Here is a 15,043-nt window from a genome sequence, read left to right on the forward strand (position 1 = left end):
TCCTAGGTAGCTTAATTTTTTTGGTGTGATGGTAAACGGGATTGTTTTTATAATCTCTCTTTCTGAAAGTTCACTATTGGTGTATAGAAATGCCTCGGATTTCTTGGGTTAATTTTGTATCCTGCTACATTGCCAAATTCATGTATTAAGTCCAGTAGCTTTTTGATGGAGTGTCTAGGGTTTTGTATGTATAATATCATGTCGTCTGCAAAGAAGGACAGTTTTACTTCCTCTTTTCCAATTTGGATGCGTTTTATTTATTCGTCTTGCCGAATTGCAATGGCTAACACTTCCAGTACTATGTTGAACAGGAGTGGTGAGAGGGGGCATCCCTGTCTTGTTCCTGATCTTACGGGAAATGGTGTTAGTTTTTGTCCATTGAGTATGATGTTGGCTGTGGGCCTGTTAAATACGGCTTTTATTATGTTGAGGTATGATCCTTCTACTCCCACCTTACTGAGAGTTTTATCAAAATGGGTGTTGAATTTTTTCAAATGCTTTTTCTGCATCAATTGATATGACCATGTGGTTTTTTTCTTTCAATTTGTTTATGTGATGTATCACGTTTATTGATTTGCGGATATTGTACCATCCTTGCATCCCTGCGATAAATCCTACTTGGTCGTGGTGTATGATCTTTCTGATGTACTGCTGGATCCGATTTGCTAAGATTTTGTTGAGGATTTTGGCATCTATGTTCATGAGCGATATTGGCCTGTAATTCTCTTTCATTGTGTTGTCTTTACCTGGTTTTGGTATTAGGGTGATGCTGGCTTCATAGAATGAGAATGGAAGTGTTACTTCCTCTTGAATGTTTTGTAGTAGTCTGAGGAGGATAGGTTTTAGTTCTTCCTTGAATGTTTGGTAAAACTCCCCTGTGAAGCCGTCTGGTCCTGGGCTTTTGTTTGCTGGAAGCTTTTTGATGACTGCTTCAATTTCTTCCATAGTTATTGGCCTGTTGAGATTTTTAGATTCTTCCTGATTGAGTTTTGGAAGGTTGTATTTTTCTAGGAATTTGTCCATTTCCTTCAGGTTGTCTAGTTTGTTGGAGTAGAGCTGTCCATAGTATTTTTTAACAATCATTTGTATTTCTGTGGGGTCTGTTGTTATTTCGACTCTATCGTTTCTGATTTTGTTTATTTGGGTCCTCTCTCTTTGCTTCTTGGTGAGTCTGGCTAGAGGTTTGTCAATCTTGTTTATCCTTTCAAAGAACCAGCCCTTGGTTTCATTGATTTTCTGTATTGTTTTTTGGTCTCTATGTCATTTATTTCTGCTCTAATCTTTATTATCTCCTTCCTTCTGCTCACTCTGGGGTTTTCTTGTTGCTCTCTTTCTAATTCTTTGAGTTTTAGAGTTAGATGATTTACTACCATTTTTTCTTGTTTTTTGAGATAGACCTGTAGAGCTATAAACTTCCCTCTCAGGACTGCTTTCATTGTGTCCCATAGGTTTTGGATTGTTGTGTTTTCATTGTCATTAGTTTCCAGGATGTTTTTAATTTCTTCTTTGATCTCATTGGTAACCCAATCAATATTTAATAACATGCTATTCAGCTTCCAGGTGTTTGAGCATTTTGGGATGTTTTTATTGTAGTTTATTTCTTTTTTTTTTATTTTATTTATTTATTTATTTTTTTATTGCTTAAAGTATTACAAAGGGTATTACATATGTGTCCATTTTATCCCCCCGCCCTAGACAGTCCCCTAGCCTCCCCTATCCCCCAATGTCTTATGTCCACTGGTTATGCTTCTATGCATGCATACAAGTCCTTTAGTTGATCTCTTACCCCCCTACCTCCTGCCCCGCAAACCTCCCTGGCCTTCCTGCTGCAGTTTGACAATCTGTTTGAGGCAGCTCTGCCTCTGTATCTATTATTGTTCAAAAGTTTATAATGGTCTCTATTATCCATGAATGAGTGAGATCATGTGGTATTTTTCCTTCATTGACTGGCTTATTTCACTTAGCATAATGCTCTCCAGTTCCATCCATGACGTTGCAAATGGTAAGAGTTCCTTCCTTTTTAGAGCAGCATAGTATTCCATCATGTAGATGTACCACAGTTTTCTAATCCATTCATCTACTGATGGGCACTTAGGCTGTTTCCAGATCTTAGCTATGGTGAATTGTGCTGCTATGAACATAGGGGTGCATATATCTTTTCTGATTGGTGTTTCTGGTTTTTTGGGATATATTCCTAGAAGTGGGATCACAGGGTCAAATGGGAGGTCCATTTGTAGTTTTTTGAGGAAACTCCATACTGTCTTCCATAGTGGCTGCACCAGTCTGCATTCCCACCAGCAGTGCACAAGTGTTCCTTTATCTCCACATCCTCTCCAGCACTTGTCGTTTGTTGATTTGTTGATGATAGCCAGTCTGACAGGTGTGAGATGGTACCTCATTGTTGTTTTGATTTGCATCTCTTGGATGATTAGTGACTTTGAGCATGTTTTCATATGTCTCTTGGCTTTCTGAATGTCCTCTTTTGAAAGGTGTCTATTTAGGTCCTTTGCCCATTTTTTGATTGGATTGTTTATCTTCCTTTTGTTAAGTTGTATGAGTTCCCTATAAATTTTGGAGATTAGGCCCTTATCATATATGACATTGGCAAATATGTTTTCCCACACAGTGGGTTTTCTCGTTGTTTTGTTGATGGTTTCTTTTGCTGTGCAGAAGCTTTTTATTTTGATGTAGTCCCATTTGTTCATTTTCTCTTTAGTTTCAAGTGCCCTAGGAGCTGTATCAGTGAAGAAATTGCTTCGGCATATGTCTGAGATTTTGTTGCCTTTGGATTCTTCTAGAATTTTTATGGTTTCCTGTCGTACATTTAAGTCCTTTATCCATTTTGAGTTTATTTTTGTTTATGGTCAAAGTTGGTGGTCTAGTTTCATTTTATTGCATATATCTGTCCAATTTTCCCAACACCATTTATTGAAGAGACTATCTTGGCTCCATTGTATGTTCTTGCCTCCTTTGTCAAATATTAATTGAGCATATTGGTTCGGGCTGATTTCTGGGCTCTCTATTCTATTCCATTGATCTATATGCCTATTCTTGTGCCAGTACCAGGCAGTTTTGAGAACAGTGGCTTTGTAATACAACTTGATATCTGGTATTGAGATCCCACCTACTTTGGTCTTTTTCAGGATTGCTGCAGCTATTCGGGGTCTTTTTTTTATTCCAGATGAACTTTTGGAGAGTTCGTTCTAGATCTCTGAAGTATGCCGTTGGTATTTTAATGGGAAGTGCGTTGAATTTATAGATTGCTTTGGGTAGTATGGACATTTTAATGATGTTGATTCTACCAATCCATGAACACGGTATGTTCTTCCATCTGTTTATGTCTTCCTCTATATCTTTCTTCAACGTCCTGTAGTTTCCTGAGTAGAGGTCTTTTACCTCTTTAGTTAAGTTTATTCCTAGGTAGCTTAATTTTTTTGGTGCGATGGTAAACGGGATTGTTTTTATAATCTCTCTTTCTGAAAGTTCACTATTGGTGTACAGAAATGCCTCGGATTTCTTGGGGTTAATTTTGTATCCTGCTACATTGCCAAATTCATGTATTAAGTCCAGTAGCTTTTTGATGGAGTGTCTAGGGTTTTGTATGTATAATATCATGTCGTCTGCAAATAAGGACAGTTTTACTTCCTCTTTTCCAATTTGGATGCCTTTTATTTCTTCTTCTTGCCGAATTGCAACGGCTAACACTTCCAGTACTATGTTGAACAGGAGTGGTGAGAGGGGGCATCCCTGTCTTGTTCCTGTTCTTAGGGGAAATGGTGTTAGTTTTTGTCCATTGAGTATGATGTTGGCTGTGGGCCTGTCATATATGGCTTTTATTATGTTGAGGTATGATCCTTCTACTCCCACCTTGCTGAGAGCTTTTATCAAAAATGGGTGTTGAATTTTTTCAAATGCTTTTTCTGCATCAATTGATATGACCATGTGGTTTTTTTCTTTCAATTTGTTTATGTGATGTATCACGTTTATTGATTTGCGGATATTGTACCATCCTTGCATCCCTGCGATAAATCCTACTTGGTCATGGTGTATGATCTTTCTGATGTACTGCTGGATCCGATTTGCTAAGATTTTGTTGAGGATTTTGGCATCTATGTTCATGAGCGATATTGGCCTGTAATTCTCTTTCATTGTGTTGTCTTTACCTGGTTTTGGTATTAGGGTGATGCTGGCTTCATAGAATGAGAATGGAAGTGTTACTTCCTCTTGAATGTTTTGTAGTAGTCTGAGGAGGATAGGTTTTAGTTCTTCCTTGAATGTTTGGTAAAACTCCCCTGTGAAGCCGTCTGGTCCTGGGCTTTTGTTTGCTGGAAGCTTTTTGATGACTGCTTCAATTTCTTCCATAGTTATTGGCCTGTTGAGATTTTTAGATTCTTCCTTATTGAGTTTTAGAATGTTGTATTTTTCTAGGAATTTGTCCATTTCCTCCAGGTTGTCTAGTTTGTTGGAGTAGAGCTGTCCATAGTATTTTTTAACAATCATTTGTATTTCTGTGGGGTCTGTTGTTATTTCGCCTCTATCGTTTCTGATTTTGTTTATTTGGGTCCTCTCTCTTTGCTTCTTGGTGAGTCTGGCTAGAGGTTTGTCAATCTTGTTTATCCTTTCAAAGAACCAGCTCTTGGTTTCATTGATTTTCTATATTGTTTTTTTGGTCTCTATGTCATTTATTTCTGCTCTAATCTTTATTATCTCCTTCCTTCTGCTCACTCTGGGGTTTTCTTGTTGCTCTCTTTCTAATTCTTTGAGTTTTAGAGTTAGATGATTTACTACCATTTTTTCTTGTTTTTTGAGATAGGCCTGTAGAGCTATAAACTTCCCTCTCAGGACTGCTTTCATTGTGTCCCATAGGTTTTGGATTGTTGTGTTTTCATTGTCATTAGTTTCCAGGATGTTTTTAATTTCTTCTTTGATCTCATTGGTAACCCAATCAATATTTAATAACATGCTATTCAGCTTCCAGGTGTTTGAGCATTTTGGGATGTTTTTATTGTAGTTTATTTCTTTTTTTTTTCTTTTTATTTATTTATTTATTTTTTTATTGCTTAAAGTATTACAAAGGGTATTACATATGTGTCCATTTTATCCCCCCGCCCTAGACAGTCCCCTAGCCTCCCCTATCCCCCAATGTCTTATGTCCACTGGTTATGCTTCTATGCATGCATACAAGTCCTTTAGTTGATCTCTTACCCCCCTACCTCCTGCCCCGCAAACCTCCCTGGCCTTCCTGCTGCAGTTTGACAATCTGTTTGAGGCAGCTCTGCCTCTGTATCTATTATTGTTCAAAAGTTTATAATGGTCTCTATTATCCATGAATGAGTGAGATCATGTGGTATTTTTCCTTCATTGACTGGCTTATTTCACTTAGCATAATGCTCTCCAGTTCCATCCATGACGTTGCAAATGGTAAGAGTTCCTTCCTTTTTAGAGCAGCATAGTATTCCATCATGTAGATGTACCACAGTTTTCTAATCCATTCATCTACTGATGGGCACTTAGGCTGTTTCCAGATCTTAGCTATGGTGAATTGTGCTGCTATGAACATAGGGGTGCATATATCTTTTCTGATTGGTGTTTCTGGTTTTTTGGGATATATTCCTAGAAGTGGGATCACAGGGTCAAATGGGAGGTCCATTTGTAGTTTTTTGAGGAAACTCCATACTGTCTTCCATAGTGGCTGCACCAGTCTGCATTCCCACCAGCAGTGCACAAGTGTTCCTTTATCTCCACATCCTCTCCAGCACTTGTCGTTTGTTGATTTGTTGATGATAGCCAGTCTGACAGGTGTGAGATGGTACCTCATTGTTGTTTTGATTTGCATCTCTTGGATGATTAGTGACTTTGAGCATGTTTTCATATGTCTCTTGGCTTTCTGAATGTCCTCTTTTGAAAGGTGTCTATTTAGGTCCTTTGCCCATTTTTTGATTGGATTGTTTATCTTCCTTTTGTTAAGTTGTATGAGTTCCCTATAAATTTTGGAGATTAGGCCCTTATCATATATGACATTGGCAAATATGTTTTCCCACACAGTGGGTTTTCTCGTTGTTTTGTTGATGGTTTCTTTTGCTGTGCAGAAGCTTTTTATTTTGATGTAGTCCCATTTGTTCATTTTCTCTTTAGTTTCAAGTGCCCTAGGAGCTGTATCAGTGAAGAAATTGCTTCGGCATATGTCTGAGATTTTGTTGCCTTTGGATTCTTCTAGAATTTTTATGGTTTCCTGTCGTACATTTAAGTCCTTTATCCATTTTGAGTTTATTTTTGTTTATGGTCAAAGTTGGTGGTCTAGTTTCATTTTATTGCATATATCTGTCCAATTTTCCCAACACCATTTATTGAAGAGACTATCTTGGCTCCATTGTATGTTCTTGCCTCCTTTGTCAAATATTAATTGAGCATATTGGTTCGGGCTGATTTCTGGGCTCTCTATTCTATTCCATTGATCTATATGCCTATTCTTGTGCCAGTACCAGGCAGTTTTGAGAACAGTGGCTTTGTAATACAACTTGATATCTGGTATTGAGATCCCACCTACTTTGGTCTTTTTCAGGATTGCTGCAGCTATTCGGGGTCTTTTTTTTATTCCAGATGAACTTTTGGAGAGTTCGTTCTAGATCTCTGAAGTATGCCGTTGGTATTTTAATGGGAAGTGCGTTGAATTTATAGATTGCTTTGGGTAGTATGGACATTTTAATGATGTTGATTCTACCAATCCATGAACACGGTATGTTCTTCCATCTGTTTATGTCTTCCTCTATATCTTTCTTCAACGTCCTGTAGTTTCCTGAGTAGAGGTCTTTTACCTCTTTAGTTAAGTTTATTCCTAGGTAGCTTAATTTTTTTGGTGCGATGGTAAACGGGATTGTTTTTATAATCTCTCTTTCTGAAAGTTCACTATTGGTGTACAGAAATGCCTCGGATTTCTTGGGGTTAATTTTGTATCCTGCTACATTGCCAAATTCATGTATTAAGTCCAGTAGCTTTTTGATGGAGTGTCTAGGGTTTTGTATGTATAATATCATGTCGTCTGCAAATAAGGACAGTTTTACTTCCTCTTTTCCAATTTGGATGCCTTTTATTTCTTCTTCTTGCCGAATTGCAACGGCTAACACTTCCAGTACTATGTTGAACAGGAGTGGTGAGAGGGGGCATCCCTGTCTTGTTCCTGTTCTTAGGGGAAATGGTGTTAGTTTTTGTCCATTGAGTATGATGTTGGCTGTGGGCCTGTCATATATGGCTTTTATTATGTTGAGGTATGATCCTTCTACTCCTACCTTGCTGAGAGCTTTTATCAAAAATGGGTGTTGAATTTTTTCAAATGCTTTTTCTGCATCAATTGATATGACCATGTGGTTTTTTTCTTTCAATTTGTTTATGTGATGTATCACGTTTATTGATTTGTGGATATTGTACCATCCTTGCATCCCTGCGATAAATCCTACTTGGTCGTGGTGTATGATCTTTCTGATGTACTGCTGGATCCGATTTGCTAAGATTTTGTTGAGGATTTTGGCATCTATGTTCATGAGCGATATTGGCCTGTAATTCTCTTTCATTGTGTTGTCTTTACCTGGTTTTGGTATTAGGGTGATGCTGGCTTCATAGAATGAGAATGGAAGTGTTACTTCCTCTTGAATGTTTTGTAGTAGTCTGAGGAGGATAGGTTTTAGTTCTTCCTTGAATGTTTGGTAAAACTCCCCTGTGAAGCCGTCTGGTCCTGGGCTTTTGTTTGCTGGAAGCTTTTTGATGACTGCTTCAATTTCTTCCATAGTTATTGGCCTGTTGAGATTTTTAGATTCTTCCTTATTGAGTTTTAGAATGTTGTATTTTTCTAGGAATTTGTCCATTTCCTCCAGGTTGTCTAGTTTGTTGGAGTAGAGCTGTCCATAGTATTTTTTAACAATCATTTGTATTTCTGTGGGGTCTGTTGTTATTTCGCCTCTATCGTTTCTGATTTTGTTTATTTGGGTCCTCTCTCTTTGCTTCTTGGTGAGTCTGGCTAGAGGTTTGTCAATCTTGTTTATCCTTTCAAAGAACCAGCTCTTGGTTTCATTGATTTTCTATATTGTTTTTTTGGTCTCTATGTCATTTATTTCTGCTCTAATCTTTATTATCTCCTTCCTTCTGCTCACTCTGGGGTTTTCTTGTTGCTCTCTTTCTAATTCTTTGAGTTTTAGAGTTAGATGATTTACTACCATTTTTTCTTGTTTTTTGAGATAGGCCTGTAGAGCTATAAACTTCCCTCTCAGGACTGCTTTCATTGTGTCCCATAGGTTTTGGATTGTTGTGTTTTCATTGTCATTAGTTTCCAGGATGTTTCGAATTTCTTCTTTGACTTCATTGGTAACCCAATCAATATTTAATAGCATGCTATTTAGCTTCCAGGTGTTTGAGTATTTTGGGTTGTTTTTATTGTAGTTTATTTCTAATATTATGCCATCGTGGTCTGCGAAGACGCTTTTTATGATTTCAATTTTCTTGAATTTGGGGATACTTTGCTTGTGACCCAATATATGGTCTATTTTTGAATATGTCTTATGAGCATTTGAGTAGAATGTATATTCCCTGGCTTTCGGGTGAAGTGTTCTGAAGATGTCTATTAAGTCAATCTGATCTAGTGAGTCATTTAGGATTGCTGTATCATTGCTGATTGTTTGTCTAGAGGACTTATCCAGTGCTGTCAGTGGTGTATTAAAGTCCCCTACTATGATTGTATTGTTGTCGATCTCTCCTTTGATATCTTCCAGGAGTTTTTTTATGAATTTGGGTGCTCCTGCATTGGGTGCATATATGTTTACCAGGGTTATATCTTCTTGTTGTATTGATCCCTTTAGTATTATGAAGTGACCTTCCTTATCTCTTGTTATGGCCTTCACTTTGAGGTCTATTTTGTCCGATATAAGTATTGCTACCACAGCTTTCTTTTCCTTTCCATTTGCCTGAAAGATATTTTTCCATCCTTTCACTTTCAGTCTGTGTGAGTCCCTTCTAATGAGGTGGGTTTCTTGTAGACAGCAGATGTATGGGTCATGTTTTTTTATCCATTCAGCCATTCGATGTCTTTTGTTTGTAGCATTTAGTCCGTTTACGTTTAAAGTTATTATTGAAAGGTACTTGTTTTTAGCCATTTCTTTTTTTGTGTGGCTGTTTTCTTTCTGAGCTTTTTATTTCTTATTTTTATACCAGTCCCTTTAGCATTCCTTGCATTGCTGGCTTGGTGGTGATAAACTCCCTTAGCCTTTTTTTTGTCTGTGAAGCTTCTTATTTCCCCTTCAAGTTTGAATGATAGCCTTGCTGGATAGAGTATTCTTGGATTCAGTCCTTTGCTTTGCATCACTTTGTAAATTTCCGTCCATTCTTTTCTGGCCTGATGTGTTTCTGTTGAGAAATCATTTGACAATCTAATGGGATATCCCTTGTATGTAACTTTCCGTCTCTCTCTTGCAGCCTGTAAGAGTCTCTCTTTGTCCTGAACATTTGCCATGGTAATTATGATGTGTCTTGGTGTGGGTCTTTTCGGGTTCACCTTGTTTGGGACTCTCTGGGCTTGTGTGGCTTTTTTCTTCCCCACCTCAGGGAAGTTTTCTGATATTATTTCTTCTAATAGGTTTTCTAATCCTTGTTCATCCTTCTGTTGTTCTGGTACCCCTATTATTCATATGTTTTTTCGTTTCATGTTGTCCCAAAGCTCCCTTAGGCTCTCCTCCTGTCTTTTCATTTTTTTCTCCAATTGCAGTACATTTTGGGTGTGTTTTGCTTCCTTGTCTTCTAATTCACTAATTCGGTCCTCCGCTTCTCCTAGTCTACTGTTGATACTTTCAATGGAGTTTTTCATTGCAGCTATATCACTCTTCATTTCTTCTTGGGTCTTACTTAAGTTGTTGATTTTTTCATCTGTTTCTTGTAGCTTCTTCCATATGTTATCGATTTTTTCATCTGTTTCTTCTTGCTTCTTGCAGAGGTTGTCACTTTTTTCCTCCATCCGGTTTATGCACTCTAGGACCCTTATTCTCTATTCTTTTTCTGTCATGTTGCATGCCTCTGTATTACTTAGCTGCTTTTCTGGAGTGTCCTCCTTCTCTTTCCTTTGGGTGCTTCTTTGTCTACCCATGTTTGATTTCACTGACATATCTAGACGTTGAGTCGTTCAGTGACTGCTCCCTGGATGGCAGTGGCTCCTTGGGCTGTGGTTGCTCCTCGGGCGGTTGCGGTAGCAGCTGCTCTTCAGTTGGCAGCAGCTCCTCTGTTGGGTGCTGTTCACAGCTGTGGTGGCTCTTCTGGCTGGTGGGGGGAGGCTTCACGTACAGCTGCTGTTCCTCAGCAGAGGATGTGGTTCTCAGGAGGCTGCCGTTGCTTGGATCTGCTGCGTTGATTTAAAGGCATAAAATACAACACAACAAGGCACCATGTACCAGGCACTAAACACAAATATATTCACGATATTAATAACCCCAAATATAGGTGACCACTCGAATTAAGAGAATTAGGGGATAAGGAAGAAAGAAGAGAAAAAGATAAAAGAGAAAAAAGAAAAGAAAAGAAAAGTAGGGAAGAAAAAAAGGAGTGCAAAAATGAAATTGGGAAAAAGGAGAGGGAAAGAAAAGAGCAAAAAAAGAGAAGAAAAAAAAAAGAGCGAAAAGAGAGAATGAAGTAGAAGAGGGGAAGAGACTATGTATATGAGGAGAAAACTCCTATAGAACCACCACTAATCCCAACAAATTCCAGCAACAGCTCCCTGGAGATGAATGCAAACTAGAAACAACCAATAATATCAAGGGAGGCAAGGGAAAACAGAAGCACAAAAATAACCGGGGGGAGGGCGGGGGGGGGGGGTGTGGAGGGAGGGGAAAAACCAGCAGAAAAAAAGAAAAAGAAAAAGAAAAACAGCTTCACAAGCAGTCCTAAAAAACACACACAAGACACACAAAAAAACAAACAACAACAACAAAAACAATATACTCAACAATCAAGCAAACAGCAACAAAACAATAGAAAGATAAAAGAAGGAAAAAAAATTTGGATAGTGAAGAAAGATAAGGGATATGTGTACAAGGATTTAGAGCAGTGGATTGGAAATAGGATATATAAGTAGGGTGAAATTTTGACAGGAGGTAAACAGAAGGAATAGGGACAATCTAAAGCAGGAATAGGGTAAGAGAAACAGGACAACAAAAGGGGAAAAGTGAGGGAGAGGGTTTTAGCATAGAGGTAAAATTGAGGTAGGGAAAATTGATGCTAAAGGAACGATGAAAATAGAATGGAGAACACTAATCCGAAAATAAAATAAAGAGAAAATAAAATGGCACTTTTAAAAATGGTAAAATGGTAGCAGTAATAATACTGGTTAAAAATAAAAATGTAGTAATTAAAAGGGTAAAATCAGGTGATGGAAAAAGAAGAAGAAAAAATTGGTTTCTTAGTTAAAAGGTGAAAAAAGAAAAAAGAAGAAAAAAAAATTTGCAGTAGTGAAGGTCCTTCGGTTCTTCTACTCCTCAGTCTGGCTCGCCTTAGTCCTGTCAGGTATTGAGGAGAGTGTTGAATTTCCCTGAGATACACTGTTCCTCCGTGTTGTAAACCACAGTCCTGATTTTAAAGCAGGCCGTATTTGTTTCCCAGAATGCCTTAATTTGTATTTAGCTAAGAGTCAGTTTGTGGGTCAGCCTCTGGGTGGCAGTGTTTTGGGGTTGGCCTCTGAGGCTATAGGGCCTCTCTGTCCAGTAGCTTGGGTTTATTGTCTCTATTGCACTTAACACTGGTGTGGGGAAGTCCACTGCTCAGAGCTGGTTCCTTAATAGTTACCCGCTCTGTGTTGTTGCTGGGATTGAAAATCCCTCTATAGGCCAGACCCTGTTAACTCCCAGGGACTGATCAGATTATTTTAATCCTTGATCTCCTTCAGGGTGGAATCTGGGTGTGGCTGTGGTCCTTGCCTGGGGGCTAGGTGGAGGAGTCCCACCCTCCAGAGAGAATGGCTGCCCGGATGGGCCCAGGGGTGTCTCAGCACTCAATTCGCTGCCACCTCTCCCGGCCCCCCCCCCTCCTCAGTCTCTCCCGAGATTCCACTCCTCCGCACCTTCTCCCTCTCTTCAGCACAGGTGAGTGTCTGTATCCGAAATGTCTTATGAACAGGATTCAGTGAAAACAAACAAACAAACGCCGGCCGCGGAAATGGGGAAAGCTTAGTTTCTGTAAACTCTTCTCTTACCGGCACTGCATGGTCTGGTCAGCTCTTCAGGCTGCCCCCTTTAGGCTCAGTCCTCCGTGATCACAGAACCCAGATCTCAAATCCCCTGGCGCCAGGAATCACGCGGATCTCCTTTCCCCAGTCAGGGGCTGTGCCTGTCCCAAGGGACGCGGCTGTCTGCCACGCGGTCTCCCTCTGACCCTCTGGACTCAGAGGTCTGGCAAACTTTCCCGTCCAAATCCCTGTTTGTTTGTTTTTTACCTTTCTAGGGGAGTTCTGCCCTTCCCGGCTGCAAACTGTCTCACCAGCTGAGTAATTTCGCCAATTCGGGGTGGGTGTTATTAGTTTCAGCTGCTCACTCCATTTGCTCCAGGACACGACCTGGGACGCGTCTGCCTATATTGCTGCCATCTTCCGTCTGTCTCCTGTTTCATTTATTTATTTATAAATCTTTATTGTTGGAAGTATTATATAGGTCCCCCCCCCCCACCATTAACCTCTTCCAGCCTGCTCCCATCTTCCTCCCTGTCTAGGCCCTTATCACCCATTGTCCATGTCCAAGGTTTATTCATAGTGCATACAAATTCATTGGTTGATCTCTTCCCATCCACTCTCCCCTACCTTCCCTCTGAGATTCAACAGTCTGTTCATGCTTCTATGACTCTGGGTCTATTTTTGATCATCAGTTTATTTGGTTCATTAGATTCCACATATGAGTGAGATCATGTGATACTTATCTTTCTCTGACTGGCTTATTTCACTCAGCATAATACTCTCCAGGTCCATCCATGCTATTGCAAATGGTAAGAGTTCTTTCTTTTTTACAGCAGCCTAGTATTCCATTGTGTAGATGTACCAAAGTTTTTTTTTATCCACTCATCTGCTGATGGGCACTTATGCTGTTTCCATCATATATCACTCTTGTGCATACATTACAAAGGACACTGAATGAAAAAAATGGTTAAGGTATTTCTAAAATATCTTTAGATTTGGAATCTGACTCTTCTGAATTACCGTTTGGCTCAGTCAACTTGTTCCAGATTTTACACATAATATTATTCTCTTTGTCATTAAGAACGTTGATGATGCAGTATTTCTGGGGAGGGAGGAATTTTCTACAATTACCTTGGATTTTCTTCCAAGTTACTGACAACCATTCTGCAAGTGTGCTTTCTTGATTTTACCAGAAGGTGGCAGGCAGTGGCAGCTACATCACAACTGCTGCCTGGCCAACAGCAATTGTGAGATTCCATTAATTACAGGATGCATCCCAATTTCAGAAATTTTAAAAACATTAGAAAATGTAAATGTGCCCTTCAAATTTAGTCTTCCCTTCTTCCCCTTTCATTCACTCTTTGGTCCACTACATTCTAACCCCCATCGGTCCAGTGGTGGTCTGTTTTCTGTCCTCACACAGATTCATTCACCAACCAGCGAGTCCTTATAGTCTAGTATTTGGGAAGGTAATAGAAAGAAGCAAATCACAGAATCTTAGAGCTAGAAGGCTTCCTAATTCTGCCTTCTTTTATATGACAATCTAACCTATTATCTATAGCTCTTTTTTCATCTGCCTCTTTTTAGATTCATTTTATTTAAGTTTAATAGTTCTTTCTAGCTTCTTTAGCCAGTTCTCATATCACAAGGTTTCCAGAAAATTTCCCATCTTAGTTGCCTTGACCCGAACTTACACTATAGGTGGCACTGGCTGTCCTCCCATGTGGAGCCCCAAGTGAAATGCATGATGCTCTCAATAAAATACAGTCAAACCACAATGACCTAGAAGTCCTTTTACTATCACAAGGCAGCTTTTGCTCCCATTCCCCATACACACTGTTTCAAACCTTTCCTCACCTCTCTTAGGTTGCCTGTTCCATCCCCATTTCCTCCCATACTGAAGACTTCCTTGCCTCCCCTTCATAAAGAAAACTGAGCCAAACATCAGTTCCTCTACTTCAAGTTAAATTTGTGCTCAGCTTTGGCGGGTGAGGGGAAGTAGGTGAGGGGATAGAGAGATAAATGGTGATGGAAGGAGACTTGATTTGGGGTGGACAACACAGAATAGAGTGTACAGATAATGTATTATATAATTGTACACAAAAATCCTATATAATTTTGTTAACCAATGTCACCCCAATAAGTTCAATAAAAAATATGTGCTTGGCTTTTTTCATTTCCTTCCCTCCATGAAAAGCTAATCCTTCTACCTGTGCTCAGAGTCCTATATCCTTTCATCTCTACAGTGTCCTGGTTAGGCCAATGTTATTTCTTCTCTTTCTTATTTCTTCAACCTTTGTATCTCCATCACAGATTCTCACCCTCAGCTAGTAAATATGCTTTAGTATCCACTGCCTTGTGAGAAAAAAATATACTTCATTAATTCTACATCCATCTTGAGTTATTTTCTTTCTTTTTCCATAGATAAACATCATTTAAATGTTTTATTAATATTTCCTTTTTGATTCAAAAGTAATAAAAGGGCATACCAAAAAACACAATTCCCTCTCATCTCTGTCCCAGTGGCAACCAGGGTTTTCAGTTACTTGTGTATCTTTTTACAGTCCAGCCCTAATATCCTAATGCATCCATTGTATGTAATGAATAAACGGATCAATCATGCATCTAGATGGCATAATTATGTGCAATTCTTGGGAGAATTGAGAAAATAATCTCATAAATAATATTCTCCAGGGCTTTAATTTCTGAACCCTGGTTGAGGAAAGCTGTAGATGTATACTATGTATATATACACTGAGTGGTCAGATTATTATGAGCACCTGACGTTTGTAGGCAAATTAGCCATACACTGCATTGTATGGAATATGGAAGCCGAAGGCCTGTTCGAACACC

The sequence above is a fragment of the Myotis myotis genome, unplaced genomic scaffold (genome assembly GCF_014108235.1).
Source record: "Myotis myotis isolate mMyoMyo1 unplaced genomic scaffold, mMyoMyo1.p scaffold_m19_p_4, whole genome shotgun sequence".
In the NCBI taxonomy this organism is placed as follows: Eukaryota; Metazoa; Chordata; class Mammalia; order Chiroptera; family Vespertilionidae; genus Myotis; species Myotis myotis.